Below are 17,778 nucleotides of genomic sequence, written 5' to 3'. Positions count from 1 at the left end.
CTACAAATCTATCAACAGGTAAAACCCTATCTCTATGTCTACAAATCTATCAACAGGTAAAACCCTATCTCTCTGTCTACAAATCTATCAACAGGTAAAACCCTATCTCTCTGTCTACAAATCTATAACAGGTAAAACCCTATCTATCTCTGTCTACAAATCTATCAACAGGTAAAACCCTATCTCTCTGTCTACAAATCTATCAACAGGTAAAACCCTATCTCTCTGTCTACAAATCTATCAACAGGTAAAACCCTATCTCTCTGTCTACAAATCTATCAACAGGTAAAACCCTATCTCTCTGTCTACAAATCTATCAACAGGTAAAACCCTATCTCTCTGTCTACAAATCTATCAACAGGTAAAACCCTATCTCTCTGTCTACAAATCTATCAACAGGTAAAACCCTATCTCTCTGTCTACAAATCTATAACAGGTTAAAACTCTATCTCTCTGTCTACAAATCTATCAACAGGTAAAACCCTATCTCTCTGTCTACAAATCTATCAACAGGTAAAACCCTATCTCTCTGTCTACAAATCTATCAACAGGTAAAAACCCTATCTCTCTGTCTACAAATCTATCAACAGGTAAAAACCCTATCTCTCTGTCTACAATCTATCAACAGGTAAAACCCTATCTCTCTGTCTACAAATCTATCAACAGGTAAAACCCTATCTCTGTCTACAAATCTATCAACAGGTAAAACCCTATCTCTCTGTCTACAAATCTATCAACAGGTAAAACCCTATCTCTCTGTCTACAAATCTATCAACAGGTAAAACCCTATCATCTCTGTCTACAGGTAAAACCCCTATCTCTCTGTCTACAAATCTATCAACAGGTAAAACCCTATCTCTCTGTCTACAAATCTATCAACAGGTAAAACCCTATATCTCTCTGTCTACAAATCTATCAACAGGTAAAACCCTATCTCTCTGTCTACAAATCTATAACAGGTAAAACCCTATCTCTCTGTCTACAAATCTATCAACAGGTAAAACCCTATCTCTCTGTCTACAAATCTATCAACAGGTAAAACCCTATCTCTCTGTCTACAAATCTATCAACAGGTAAAACCCTATCTCTCTGTCTACAAATCTATCAACAGGTAAAACCCTATCTCTCTATCTCTACAAATCTATCAACAGGTAAAACCCTATCTCTCTGTCTACAAATCTATCAACAGGTAAAACCCTATCTCTCTGTCTACAAATCTATCAACAAGTAAAACCCTATCTCTCTATCTCTACAAATCTATCATAACGTAAAACCCTATCTCTCTGTCTACAAATCTATCAACAGGTAAAACCCTATCTCTCTGTCTACAAATCTATAACAGGTTAAAACTCTATCTCTCTGTCTACAAATCTATCAACAGGTAAAACCCTATCTCTCTGTCTACAAATCTATCAACAGGTAAAACCCTATCTCTCTGTCTCTAAAAATCTATCAACAGGTAAAACCCTATCTCTCTGTCTACAAATCTATCAACAGGTAAAACCCTATCTCTCTGTCTACAAATCTATCAACAGGTAAAACCCTATCTCTCTGTCTACAAATCTATCAACAGGTAAAACCCTATCTCTGTCTACAAATCTATCAACAGGTAAAACCCTATCTCTCTGTCTACAAATCTATCAACAGGTAAAACCCTATCTCTCTGTCTACAAATCTATCAACAGGTAAAACCCTATCTCTCTGTCTACAAATCTATCAACAGGTAAAACCCTATCTCTCTGTCTACAAATCTATCAACAGGTAAAACCCTATCTCTCTGTCTACAAATCTATCAACAGGTAAAACCCTATCTCTCTGTCTACAAATCTATCAACAGGTAAAACCCTATCTCTCTGTCTACAAATCTATCAACAGGTAAAACCCTATCTCTCTGTCTACAAATCTATCAACAGGTAAAACCCTATCTCTCTGTCTACAAATCTATCAACAGGTAAAACCCTATCTCTCTGTCTACAAATCTATCAACAGGTAAAACCCTATCTCTCTGTCTACAAATCTATCAACAGGTAAAACCCTATCTCTCTGTCTACAAATCTATCAACAGGTAAAACCCTATCTCTCTGTCTACAAATCTATCAACAGGTAAAACCCTATCTCTCTGTCTACAAATCTTTAACAACAACCCTATCTCTCTGTCTACAAATCTATCAACAGTAAAACCCTATCTCTCTGTCTACAAATCTATCAACAGGTAAAACCCTATCTCTCTGTCTACAAATCTATCAACAGGTAAAACCCTATCTCTATCTCTACAAATCTATCAACAGGTAAAACCCTATCTCTCTGTCTACAAATCTATCAACAGGTAAAACCCTATCTCTCTGTCTACAAATCTATCAACAGGTAAAACCCTATCTCTCTCTCTCTACAAATCTATCAACAGGTAAAACCCTATCTCTCTGTCTACAAATCTATCAACAGGTAAAACCCTATCTCTCTGTCTACAAATCTATTAACAGGTAAAACCCTATCTCTCTGTCTACAAATCTATCAACAGGTAAAACCCTATCTCTCTGTCTACAACAAATCTATCAACAGGTAAAAACCCTATCTCTCTGTCTACAAATCTATCAACAGGTAAAACCCTATCTCTCTGTCTACAAATCTATCAACAGGTAAAACCCTATCTCTCTGTCTACAAATCATATAACAGGTAAAACCCTATCTCTGTCTACAAATCTATCAACAGGTAAAACCCTATCTCTCTGTCTACAAATCTATCAACAGGTAAAACCCTATCTCTCTGTCTACAAATCTATAACAGGTAAAACCCTAATCTCTCTGTCTACAAATCTATCAACAGGTAAAACCCTATCTCTGTCTACAAATCTATTAACAGGTAAAACCCTATCTCTCTGTCTACAAATCTATCAACAGGTAAAACCCTATCTCTCTGTCTACAAATCTATCAACAGGTAAAACCCTATCTCTCTGTCTACAAATCTATCATAACGTAAAACTCTATCTCTCTGTCTACAAATCTATCAACAGGTAAAACCCTATCTCTCTGTCTACAAATCTATCAACAGGTAAAACCCTATCTCTCTGTCTACAAATCTATCAACAGGTAAAACCCTATCTCTGTCTACAAATCTATAACAGGTAAAACCCTATCTCTCTGTCTACAAATCTATCAACAGGTAAAACCCTATCTCTCTGTCTACAAATCTATCAACAGGTAAAACCCTATCTCTCTGTCTACAAATCTATAACATGTCTACAAATCTATCAACAGGTAAAAACCCTATCTCGCTGTCTACAAATCTTATCAACAGGTAAAACCCTATCTCTCTGTCTACAAAACTATATCAACAGGTAAAACCCTATCTCTCTGTGTCTACAAATCTATCAACAGGTAAAACCCTATCTCTCTGTCTACAAATCTATCAACAGGTAAAACCCTATCTCTCTGTCTACAAATCTATCAACAGGTAAAACCCTATCTCTCTGTCTACAAATCTCTATCAACAGGTAAAACTCTATCTCTCTGTCTACAAATCTATCAACAGGTAAAACCCTATCTCTCTGTCTACAAATCTATCAACAGGTAAAACCCTATCTCTCTGTCTACAAATCTATCAACAGGTAAAACCCTATCTCTCTGTCTACAAATCTATCCAACAGGTTTAAACCCTATCTCTCTGTCTACAAATCTATCAATCAGGTAAAACCCTATCTCTCTGTCTACAAATCTATCAACAGGTAAAACCCTATATCTCTCTGTCTACAAATCTATCAACAGGTAAAACCCTATCTATCTACCTAAATCTCTACAAATAGGTCAACAGGTAAAACCTTATCTCTATGTCTACAAATCTATCAACAGGTAAAACCCTATCTCTCTGTCTACAAATCTATCAACAGGTAAAACCCTATCTCTCTGTCTACAAATCTATCAACAGGTAAAACCCTATCTCTCTGTCTACAAATCTATCAACAGGTAAAACCCTATCTCTCTGTCTACAAATCTATCTACAGGTAAAACCCTATCTCTCTGTCTACAAATCTATCAACAGGTAAAACCCTATCTCTCTGTCTACAAATCTATCAACAGGTAAAACCCTATCTCTCTGTCTACAAATCTATAACATGTCTACAAATCTATCAACAGGTAAAACCCTATCTCTCTGTCTACAAATCTATCAACAGGTAAAACCCTATCTCTCTGTCTACAAATCTATCAACAGGTAAAACCCTATCTCTCTGTCTACAAATCTATCAACAGGTAAAACCCTATCTCTGTCCTACAAATCTATCAACAGTGTAAAACCCTATCTCTCTGTCTATACAAAATCTATCATCAGGTAAAACCCTATCTCTTTGTCTACAAATCTATAAACAGGTAAAAACCCTATCTCTCTGTCTACAAATCTATCAACAGGTAAAACCCTATCTCTCTCTGTCTACAAATCTTTAAACAGGTAAAACCCTATCTCTCTGTCTACAAAATCTATCAACAGGTAAAACCCTATCTCTCTGTCTACAATATTCTATCAAAGCCGGTAAAACTCTATCTCTCTGTCTACAAATCTACTATCAACAGGTAAAACCCCTATCTCTCTGTCTACAAATCTATCAACAGGTAAAACCCTATCTCTCTGTCTTCAAATCTATCAACAGGTAAAACCCTATCTCTCTGTCTACAAATCTATCAACAGGTAAAACCCTATCTCTCTGTCTACAATTATAACAGGTAAAAACCCTATCTATGTCTAGCAATCTATCACAGGTAAAACCCTATCTCTCTGTCTACAAATCTATTCAACAGGTAAAACCCTATCTCTCTGTCTACAAATCTAACAACAGGTAAAAACTCCTATCTCTCTGTCTACAAATCTATCAACACAGGTAAAACCCTATCTCTCTGTCTACAAATCTATCAACAGGTAAAACCCTATCTCTCTGTCTAACAAATCTATCAACAGGTAAAAACCCTATCTCTCTGTCTACAAATCTTTATTTAAAAAAAATTCAACAGGTAAAAAAACAAAAAAAAAAAACCCCCCCTATCTCTCTCTGTCCTACAAATCTATCAACAGGTAAAAACCCTATCTCTGTCTACAAATCTATAAACAGGTAAACACCTATTTCTCGTGTCTAGCAAAATCTATCAACAGGTAAAACCCTATCTCTCTGTCTACAATTCTATCAACAGGTAAAACCCTATCTCTCTGTCTACAAATCTATCAACAGGTAAAACCCTATCTCTCTGTCTACAAATCTATCAACAGGTAAAACCCTATCTCTCCTTCTATCTCTCTGTATCTCTACAAATCTATCAACAGGTAAAAAACCCTATCTCTCTGTCTACAAATACAAATAACAACCCTATCTCTGTCTACAAATCTATCAACAGGTAAAACCTATCTCTCTGTCTCTTCACAAATCTATCAACAGGTAAAACCCTATCTCTCTGTCTACAAATCAGATATCTCTACAAATCAGATAAAACCCTATCTCTGTCTACAATCAATAACAGGTTAAAACTCTATCTATGTCTAATCAGGTAAAACCCATCTCTCTGTCTACAAATCTATCAACAGGTAAAACCCTATCTCTCTGTCTACAAATCTATCAACAGGTAAAACCCTATCTCTATGTCTACAAATCTATCAACAGGTAAAACCCTATCTCTCTGTCTACAAATCTATCAACAGGTAAAACCCTATCTCTCTATCTACAGGTTAAAATCTCTCTACAAACCCTATCTATCACAGGTAAAACCCTATTCTCTCTGTCTACAAATCTATCAACAGTAAAACCCTATCTCTCTGTCTACAAATCTATCAACAGGTAAAACCCTATCTCTCTGTCTACCGATCTATCAACAGGTAAAACCCTATCTCTCTGTCTCCAAATCTATCAACAGGTAAAACCCTATCTCTCTATTCCTACAAATCTAAACAGGTAAAACCCTATCTCTCTGTCTACAAATCTATCAACAGGTCGATAAAACCCGGTATCTCTCTGTCTACAAATCTATCAACAGGTTAAAACCCTATCTCTCTGTCTACAAATCTATCTACAGGTAAAATCCTATCTCTCTATCTCTACAAATCTATCAAAAGGTAAAACCCAATCTCTCTGTCTACAAATCTATCAACAGGTAAAACTCTATCTCTCTCTCACTGTCTACAAATCTATCAAACAGGTAAAACCCTATCTCTCTGTCTACAAATCTATCAACAGGATAAAACCCTATCTCTCTATCTCTACAAATCTATCAACAGGTAAAACCCTATCTCTCTGTCTACAAATCTATCAACAGGTAAAACCCTATCTCTCTGTCTACAAATCTATCAACAGGTAAAACCCTATCTCTCTGTCTACAAATCTATCAACAGGTAAAACCCTATCTCTCTGTCTACAAATCTATCAACAGGTAAAACCCTATCTCTCTGTCTACAAATCTATCATAACGTAAAACTCTATCTCTCTGTCTACAAATCTATCAACAGGTAAAACCCTATCTCTCTGTCTAAAAATCTATCAACAGGTAAAACCCTATCTCTCTGTCTACAAATCTATATCAGATAAAACCCTATCTCTGTCTACAAATCTATAACAGGTAAAACCCTATCTCTTGTCTACAAATCTATCAACAGGTAAAACCCTATCTCTCTGTCTACAAATCTATCAACAGGTAAAACCCTATCTCTCTGTCTACAAATCTATCAACAGGTAAAACCCTATCTCTCTGTCTACAAATCTATAACATGTCTACAAATCTATCAACAGGTAAAACCCTATCTCTCTGTCTACAAATCTATCAACAGGTAAAACCCTATCTCTCTGTCTACAAATCTATCAACAGGTAAAACCCTATCTCTCTGTCTACAAATCTATAACAGGTAAAACCCTATCTCTCTGTCTACAAATCTATCAACAGGTAAAACCCTATCTCTCTGTCTACAAATCTATCATAACGTAAAACTCTATCTCTCTGTCTACAAATCTATCAACAGGTAAAACCCTATCTCTCTGTCTACAAATCTATCAACAGGTAAAACCCTATCTCTCCTGTCTACAAATCTGGGAGGGATCTTAAAACTATGGTAAGTATTTGTTCGTCAAAAGCAAATGACATTGGAAAGGTTCATACTTAATTGTTTGCAAACAAATACATAATGTAAATAATTCTACTACAAATTCCAAGATTTACTACATGTGGTTAGGACGATATCCATTTGAATGTTACAGGAAATTAGAAATATCAAATATTGGCTTCAATTAATTATTTCACAAAATTGCACCTTAAAACGTCGATTTCTAAAAATGGTCTACAAACATCAAGGAATTGTTTTAAAATTAGGTTACTTTTCTGTTAAAAATGAACCCTATTTTCACTTGGTCTTGGATATGTTTGGGAAAACCAGCAAATATATGCAAATTGTAGTAATTTCATTTTGCTATTAATAAAGCTTAGAATTTTTGATCAAGCCCAACAACATTTACATTCTTTATTGGAGGAATCTCTAAAAATGTCATGTATATAAATATGTTGTTGATATTATTACCTTGACTTTTTATCTCTTAAATGTACTGACAAACGGTATAGAGTTTGTCTTACCAAGTTGTGTTAATCTTCACACTGTTTATCTATTGCAGCTGGTAGATATAATATATATAATACAATAAGATTCTGACGTTTTTGCAGTATGTGTGATTCAAGAGAAATTGAAGACAAATATTATTTTATCCTTCAATGTAACAATTTATAATAGTGGAAGAAAAAAATATATTTTAAAGAAGTTTTACTACTGGAAAAAACCCATCTGTATTTAAATTGAGTTATTAAGGGTACAAAATATAAAGGAGTTTATGTTCATTAGGAAAATATAAATATATATACAAGGCAACAAAACTAAGAAATATTCAAGTTATCGACTGATATGTAGTCATTATAATTCATTAATTTGATTATAATACATGTTGTAACTATACAAAAGTATTGTATACGTCATGCTGAAATTTTTGTTCAGTATTAATTTGAATATTTGTATGACTGATAGGCCGAAAGTAATAAAAGAATTCAAGTGGCTGTCTTACACATATGTAATGATTTTCAATTTTCTCTATTTATAACATGTGGCTGTCTTACACATAGTCAAATTTCGATACAAACAAATCGCTAGTGTCAAAAGAATATTAGCTTTATCAATTAAGTCCATTTCTTCGGACATCAGTTAAGGTCCATGGTAATGCAAACATTAAACATTTTAACATGATAATGACATTTAGTTATTGATTTTACTATTTTTTTGCGTTTTTAATGAAAATTGATGAAAAACATATTGAAAAGGAGAAAACTCTCATAAAATGTATACATGATAATTATATATAATTTATTTTGCTTGTTGGAGCATTTTAATGCTCGACCAGCCATAAAATGTATGGAAAAAATGCTCGACCGTATTCGCCGTTTTTCTTCACTTCTGATTGGCTAATCATTGAAAAAAAAATGATTCTAATTTTACAAAACAAAAGTGTCCCAAAATGATTTTTGCATCCATATATTGAAAGAATTAATTCGTGAAACTATGCCCTATATTAAAACTTGAAATAAACATTTCCTATTAAAGATGCTGTATTATTATAAATCCCTAAAAAGTTTCTGTACCGATTTTTGCAAAAATCCATCCTTGTTTATACTTAGGTCCTCAGATTCTTTGTGTTAATATCTCCTGGTCATCCTGGCTCATTAAAAAATCTATTCATTGCCCTAATCCTTAAATATATCATTGGAAAGATCTCCCGGATTGCCCTGGTATCAAGAAACCTGGTTCGATTTGGGAGGTTTTTTCAAGGGAGTCACTTTACAAAAAAATGCCCAGCTGCCGTCTTACATCCTGCACCATTTAAAAAAAAATGTGATTCTCCTTTTCAAGTCTCATAAAAACATAAAGTCTGGCTAGAAAAATTAAAGTTCTAATTGCCCTAAATAAATTCTAACTCTGCTATGCTCATATGGCCCTGGAATCCTATCTCTAATGCGAGTAACATTTCCTAACAAAAGTGTCCTGGATTTTGCAGATAAATTCATGTTGTGCCTTCTTACTTGATATTTGCAAATCAGCCATGCCATTTTAATAGTGCTTATCCTTGTCATCTGGTTCAATCGCCCTGGTCTCCCGGTTCATTGCAACTGGTCTCCTGGTTCATTGACCCCTGTCTCCTGGTTCATTGCCCTGGTTCAGCTGGTGTGTTTCTCCACAAGGGAGTTTGGTGCAGCAAAAATGCCAAGCGCCGTCTTGGTCCTGCTGGCAAATTCATTTTAAGTTTTCCTTTCTCCTTTTGGAGTCTCCCAGTAAACTAAAATAAGCAAGACATTTATCATTTATAAGAAGTATTACCCACTACCGTAATTTTCTAATGCCCTATCTATCTATTGCAGGGATCAATATAGGTATGTGTGGGGAAACTACCTTTTTTCAAAATTAGTGGGGAAAAGTTTTGCAAAATATAGGGGAATTGGAATCTTCTTGATTTGGTCCAAAATTATATTCATTTTGACATAAAAGTACTGTAAAACAACAATTTCATTCACTATTTAGTAAAGCAAGATTTTAAGCTCAATAATGAAAAATTTGAGTTTATCATAAAATATGCAGTAGCTGTATGATAAATTTGAAGAAATTTGCAAACAAAAGTCTAAAAAAAATAAGGAAAATAAGTCACAGGGGAAATTGTGTTACAAAACGGTCACTTTTTAGCTTTAAATTGGGAATTTTTAAATCTTCAGTGGGGCAGAGGGTGAATTAATTCCTTTAGGGGAAATGTACCCATATACGGTAATAAATCGGAGCTAGATTGTTCCCTTTATTGGAATGTGTTTTTTAAGCTCACCTGGCCAATGAAGGGGCTGTGAGCTATTGCAAAAACATGCGCGGCGTCCGTCGTCCGTCCGTCAACATTTCCTTTAAATCGCTACTTGTCATAAAGAACTGCATGGATTTTAAGAAAATTTCGTCAAGAAACTTCCTTAGGGGAAGGGGTTCAGATTTTGCATAAAATGACCCCCCTGGATACCCCACCAGAAATTTGTCCAGAAACACCCTTTTAGGGGCCCAAAATCTAGCAAAAATTTATAGAAAAAGTTTCACATGTTTCTTGTGGTGACAAGTAATGAATTCATCTTTTGAGCTTTTAAAATTTGGTTACTTAAATTCTTCAGTGGGCCAGAGGGGAATTCTAGGACTAGGGGTAGCGATTTTACTCTATCCATAAAGAAATTTGCTCTAAAAATGGTTTTCCCTAATGATTTTATTAGCTCCCTCCAGGCCCATGGGCGGACCAGACCAAAATTTTATACAAGTTTGGCCTGTATCCCCTTAAATACCTATATATGTTCCGGACCCATAATGTACTGCCAAATTTGGTTAACAAAATCAATGGCAGAACTTCTAGGACAAGTAGCGAGTGAAAAAGGTAATGTTGACGGACATACGGATGCCTGACCCCCTGACGACACCCCCGGGCCAAATAAGCTTAAAAGAGGTTAAATAAATATTTCCGGGTTTTATTTGTTATTTCCAGCCATTTGATTTTGGAATTTTTTGAACAAATTCAATAAAATTTGACTAAAAAAAACATTTCCCCCGGGGGGGTGTTGAAATAGCTGGGGCATAGTTTAACGACCACAGTTATACAAGGTCCCCTTCAAAAATCATGTATACACTAACCTAAGTCAATGCAGGATTGTACTTTAAACATCAAATTTCATACAGTTATAAATCGAAAATCCGGTCAAACTCAATTTGCAATAGGGGATATGTAATTTAAACTTCAATTATTATTTGGCAAATCATAAACAAACAGACCAAATGACACATTGCATAATCTCTCAGGGGAATCATACGATACCTCCTTCAACAATTCACTCTATAGTCAACTAGATTCAACCTAAGTTATCTCTTAGGAGTTGAAAGAAAAATAATTACAGAAGGGGAATTTTAATATTTTGGCCCAACCCCAATCTAAATCCCCGCTCCTGAGAAATTAATGAAACTTGGATTCCACCCCTCCTTGCCACTCAGGGGGTCAGAGCCAAAATTTATACTCAGTTTCTGTTTCCCCTTGCCACAAAAATACAAGGGATGTTTTAAATGTGATCAAATTTGGTTACATTCCATGCAGAACTCTATGACTTAGCGTTTAAATGATTTACCTCTATTTCCTCTATTGGTGCGTCACCTCTCTTGCCCCCGTTGTACCAGAGCCAAAATGTATACAAGTTCTGTATCGCCTTCCCCCAAAGATGTTTGTGGCCACATTTGGTTACAATTCATGTAAAACTCACTATGACTAGTATACGATTTAAAGGATGTTACCTCTATTTCCCATAATTGGGCCCATCCCCCTCCTAGCCCCCGGGGCGACCAAGAGCCAAAATTTATACAAGTAACTGGTATTCCCCCACCCCCAAGGATGTTTGTGGCCAAATTTGGTTACAATCCATGCAGACTCATAGGACAAGTAGCAAAATTTATACGAATTTATCCTCTCATTTCCCCTATTGGGCCCCGCCCCTTCCCCCAAGGATGTTATTATGTGGCCAAATTTATGTTACAATCAATGCAGAACTCTAGGACAAGTAGGCGATTCAAAAGGTTATAATAATGTTGACGGACAGACGGATGCCGACGGACGACGGATGCCGGGCCATACATATAAATCATCACCGGCCCTTCGGGCCAGGTGAGCTAAAAAGTTTGATATATTTCCGGGTTTTAATTTGTTTTCCAGCGATTTGATTTGGGAATTTTTTTATTGTTACTGGTAAAAAAAAACAAAGGGGGGGGGGGGAAAAACTTGGTGTTGACATTGTAATGGGGTCATCGACCACAGTTCAGTTATATAAAGGAGTAAAAAATCACTGATAACTGGTAAGTCTTGAGGAAAATCATCATCAATCAATCAATCATCAGTTAAAATCGAAAATCGGCCAAACTCTATTTGCAATACTAGTGATGTAATTTAAGTTCATTATTATGATCATCAAATCAACCTTCAAACAGACCAAATCACAACACATGGCATTATCACCAGAGCATATGAAAGTTTATTAATCTAACAACTGCAAAGATTATGTTACTTTGAAAAGAATTGACATACAGATATGCAAATATAGTTATTTAAGTTCATTTTCCATTGACATCAATCGTAGTCTCTTGACTCCATAAATATTAATTTTTGGAGGCAATAGAAAGTGCTGAGAGTATGAAAACATGCCATAAATGCCGTGGTAAAACCTGATGTGTACTCCAATAAATTAATGACAATTTTAAATGTGTACTTACTCCAATTTCCTCCCATTTCTGGTGGCATTGTTGGACGGTAAAAAGTCCAGCTTTGAGTTTCTTCGTTTAGTATGTGGATCATGACCGACACCCACTCATCCCTGGATTTTCATTCTCTCGTATGTCTGAATGTATAGAAATTAAAATACAATAAATTGAAAGCTTTTTACTCACCCTCTCACAACATACACGCAACACACCGCAAACACGGAGGCCGTCCTTGCATGACCATAGCTGTTAATAGGACGTTAATAAATCAAACAAACAAACAAACAAACTAGCTGAAAACATGAATTTGAAGTTTTGAAAGAAATAAAGTAATATAAACCATTTCGAAATATGTATGTTTTTCTTTTACAAAGGAGTAGGTGCAATAAGGGCCATTTTTGGCCCCAAACAGATTAATTACTTATTTTCACCAATATATGAGATTTATAAAAAAACACTATTTCAAGCATTCTGACATGTTGTTGCCTAGCAACAGGCCTGGCAACCAGTATACTGTATTCATGCTAAAATAGACAGTTTTGTCACTTTAAGGATTCCCAACTTCTATATTTAGTGGGAAGAGTATGCATTATGTATCATGAATAATGAAATAGTCAAAGCATGTCAATTTCAATTTTCAGAAAAACTTTATCCTTTTACAGCTCATAGTAACACCACAGCAACCAATTTTTCTCCCATAACAAACAATTTTCTAGGCACTCAAAACACAACATAACAAGTTTTTTTTAGATGTTGAAATTTTAGTTTTGGTTATTCCCTTTTTGTATTTCAGCTGTCAGAAAGATTGTAATTTTGTTTATTTAAGGATAATGTTAAATAAAAACAAGACAGTTTTTTACATTTCTGAAAGTTTATATCAATCAAATAATTGAGAACATAACAACATCATTATATCAAACATTTAGACACAATATGAAATAAATGATATAAAGATGATTAGAATAACTTCTATCTACAATAATTATTATACACTCACAATTAAAAAAAGAAAAATGGCAGTACCCTTAATTTATTGAAATTCCCAAGTGCAATAAAGAAAGATGACAGACTCTGATGTACAGCAGGCCAAGTTTTACGAGCATTTTCAGACCGCGCCAGTGACTTACGAACTTACAACTTTTCACGGTGTGCCAGAGGTTCGCATCCTGTTCTGTAAATCACGTTATGTCATGTACCCCTCTTTATCCCTTTATAATCCATTCCTATTTCATTCATTCAGTACAAAATAACCGAATAAAATTACATAACTGGCAATGCTAACTTTTAACAAAAATAATCAACATGCATACATGTACAATCAACAATAATTTAAAAGTAATTATCAATATTCTGAGAATATTATTACTATCGATAAATATTATTGCTATCGATAATACTGACATATCAATTAATCTGCAATTATCACAGCAACAAATACAAGTGTATGGTTGTATCATAAAATATTTTCAAACATCAGCCATTAACATCTGCACATGCCTCCGAACACCACAACTACATTCACAAATCAACCATCGACATCATGATATTTTCATCATCAACAATCATAGAATGAATTTTATTATATTATCCCACACTATATATGCAGTTTAAACACTTTCAACACCATGACATACTAATGTTTGTTAAAAAATGCAATTAACCAGCTATTTCTCAGAAAGAGCAATGATATGATATTATGTCTAACATCAATATTTTTAAAAATGAGTCTAAATCAATCAAATCATTTAATCATTAGCTCACCTGGCCCGAAGGGGGCCGTGAGCTTATGTCATGGCGCGGCGTCCGTCCCGACCGTTCCGTCAACAATTTCACTTTAAATCGCTACTAGTTTTTTTCTTTTTTGGGGTTCCCATAGGGGGGGGGTGGGTGTGGTTTTTTTATTTTTTGTACCTAGAGTTCTGCAGGATTGTAACCAAATTTGGCCAGAAACATCCTTGAGGGAAGGGGAATCAGAACTTGTATAAATTTTGGCTCTGACCCCCTGGGGGCAAGGAGGGTCTCAAATTTCATATGGGGCCCAATAGGGAAATAGTTTGGTAAATCCAATAAATCGCTACTTGTCCTAGAGTTCTGCATGGATTGTAACCAAATTTGGCCACAAACATCCTTTCTCGGGGAAAGGGAACAGAAATTGTATTAAATTTTTGGCTCTGACCGCCACTGGGGGCAGGAGGGGCGGGGCCCAATAGGGAAAATAGAGGTAAATCCGATAAATCGCTACTTGTTTTTTACCAATGCATCTGCATGCATTACTGCTGTCAAATGTTAAACATTCATAAAGTTAAAAATTGGTAATATTTCAAACACAAACCCTTTCACCACAACATATCTGTCAAAGTTTGATAAACAAATTAAGTGACCAAAATGCATCAATTAGCATTAGTACTCTAGCAGATTTTTACATTCAAATCTTGGAAAGGAAAACATTTATTGTGGTTTAGAATTCAAATGACATACCAATATATTAATCCTGGTCATGATATACTGATATCTAAATACAGATGTAAACAAGAAAACTTTAAAGCCATTCTTACACAATCTCAATTCCTTACCTCACTGATAAGCGCACTGTCATCCATTAACACTGGAAATTCAGATGCATCTTGTAGATATTTCCGACCAATTCTGGACACTGGGTAAGATGTCAACAGAATGTCTGGCATACCCCAGATACCCATAGATTGTTTTTGTTTGTTTTGGTTGGATTATTAAATTAACGTCCTATAACAGCTATGGTCATTTTTTTAAGACGGCCTCCCATGTATGCTGTTTATGTGATGTATGTTGTGCGAGGTTGCGTGTTTTGGGAGACTGCGGTAAGTTTAGTGGTTGTGTCTTCTTGTATAGTGGAACTGATGCCCTTTTTATAGTGCTATATTCACTGAAGCATGCCGCCGAAGACACCAAGCAACACACCCCACCCGGTCACATTATACTGACAACGGGCGAACCAGTCATCCCACTCCCCTGTATGCTGATGCGCTAAGCTAAGGAGCAGAAACTACCACTTTTATAGATTTGGTGTGTCTCGGCCAGATACAGAACCAGAGCCTTCCTCACAGGGCGAACGCATCCAACTCAAGGCCAAAAGTGAGCGCGTGCCAAGGGAGGCCATTTGTGAAAGATAAAAGTCAGTTAGGAAACGAAGTAAAAATATAATATCCTAAATTCTAGTCGCCCTTTTACGATCATGGCAATCGGGGCAGCAGTGTAGCAATTCACGCCCTACCCTGTCAGGCCAGATACCATAGAACTGTTGCAATATGGCAACATGTTCCAACCACTCTAGCACCAGCATGACATTGACAATACCACCCAACTGCAGGACTATATTCCACCACAGCAGTAAACCTTTAGATGAGATATGGCGGCTCTGAACTTGTGCCCTGAGAATTCCTGGAAAATCTTCATTTAACACGATCTGGAATCTACCATACTCTGTCATGTGTTCCTGAGTATAGTGTTTGGCCATCTGTAGCTGGTATATACCGATAGTGATATCCCGCAGTTCTTCTTCACTCATGGAAGGGAAATCTAGCACTGCATCTGCTGCATCCAGCTTCTTCCATGCATGTGTTTTCCTATCAAGGACCTTCCTCAGTTACTCGCTCTTGCAGCACATTCTTCTTTTTTCCAGGACCTGTTTGAATAAGTAATAAAACATAACAGCTGTGTGAAATTCCTTGTTTGTCTACCATCATTATCATTATGAATAAAACAATCATTGTATCAACAATAATATTTGAGGAAGGAAGCAATATTATGGCCATATAGAATTTTGTTCAATTTACTCGAATTTTGAACTTCCTATACTAATATTACATCTGCATATTAAAAAGCTTACAGAGTATTCAGAATATATGCCATCACAATCAATTATTTCAAATATCTGGTAATTCTTTATAACAGAATAAAAAGCAAACACATTGTTTTAAGTTAATTTTAAAAAGTGCACATACCTTCATCTTTGCAGCAAGTATTTGGTCATCATCAGGATTCCCAGCACTCGAGGTCCCTTATATTTGTTGCATATGGCACAGATCAATCTGACGTAGTCACCAATATAAGGAATCTGTGTATTAGGGACAATGTTGGCTAGGTACTTCCACTGTTTAATCCTTGAATTGACAGATTCCACTACCCATCTGATCTTTGTAACAAGTCTCGAAGTGTTGGCCTGCAACTGTCGCACATTTATAAAATTAAAAAAGTGCAATGTTCAGGATATATCTGTATCAAAAATACTGTAATAAACTTAAGATATTCAACTTACTTTTCTGTCATTGCAATATTTGATTTGATATGTTTGGTTAAATATCATATTATCAGCCAGGATCATTTGAGGATGTACCAGTTTATAAAGTGGAGGAAAGCCGGAGTATCCGGATAAAAACCCTTTACCTATGAACCAGAGTTTGAGGACTTGTTTTAATGTGTTGAACAAGTGACCACAAAGATCAATCTTATTATCAATATGTTTATACTTATGATTTATAATGCGCCAAAGTACACTGTGTGTGTAAATTATGAAAGCATTATTGCTTCAAAACAAACAAAAGCTTCAAAACATTATAATTACACATTGCTAAAGTGTACTTGAATTGTAATGAATTTTAAACATACCTCTTCGGAAGAATGTTGTTTCTGTCCTTTTGGAAGAAATGCTGGCATGTGAGATTCAATACCTATCTCGCCAAGAAATTCAACCGAATCTCGAAAACCTCTGTCCACAATAAGAACATCCTCCTCTTGCAGCCACTCCCGCATGTTTTCCATATTGAAGTTAATGTTATGCTTGATAATACTTGCATCATTATTTTTTACAGCAGCATGGTAGGGGCCAAGGGCAGAAATGATGTATCCAGTTGTTGATACAATCATCATTGGCTTTACAAGGGGTCTGTTCTTGTGAAGGCTGTAGGATCGTCGTTGGAATTTAAAGTTGTGACTTTTTTGAATGAAGATATATGTTCCATCGACGACCAGAATTGCGTTACTGTGTAGGATATCACCAAATAGTTCCTGTGCAAGAGGTCTGGTGTGTTTGTTGATAATATCATCCCGCTTTATATGTTCAAATCCCACATAATTAGGTGTGAAGTTAGCATTTAAAGATACCCTGGCTGATGAGACTGCTCTCTGGACACTTGATTTCTCAATATAAAATAGTGTTGACAACAATCTATTTGACGTTCCTGTCCCTCAACTTCACAAGTAAGAGTGCCACAGCCATGCGACTCGTTCTGTTTTTTGTACAGCGTATGTCAGATACATGAGAACAAATATCATTGAAGTCATGATTTGAAATTCCAGTTAGTGAAAGGTAGTCAGAATTGTTCAGTCCACTTTCTGAATCACAAATTAATTCTGTAATGTTCACTTCTTAATGCGACATCCTAACATTCTGTATTAAAGAATTAATTTCACTTTTGTTGAAAAAATGTTGTGG

The 17,778-nt window shown here is 35.6% G+C and overlaps 1 pseudogene; it reads right to left on the bottom strand.

The window, feature by feature from the left end:
• Positions 1-9,201: 9,201 nt before the first annotated feature.
• LOC138311622 (uncharacterized) lies at positions 9,202-17,678 on the bottom strand (annotated as a pseudogene).
• Positions 17,679-17,778: the final 100 nt, after the last annotated feature.

Source organism: Argopecten irradians, unplaced genomic scaffold (genome assembly GCF_041381155.1).
Source record: "Argopecten irradians isolate NY unplaced genomic scaffold, Ai_NY scaffold_0066, whole genome shotgun sequence".
In the NCBI taxonomy this organism is placed as follows: domain Eukaryota; kingdom Metazoa; phylum Mollusca; class Bivalvia; order Pectinida; family Pectinidae; genus Argopecten; species Argopecten irradians.
This window is presented reverse-complemented; position numbering and strand designations above follow the sequence as displayed.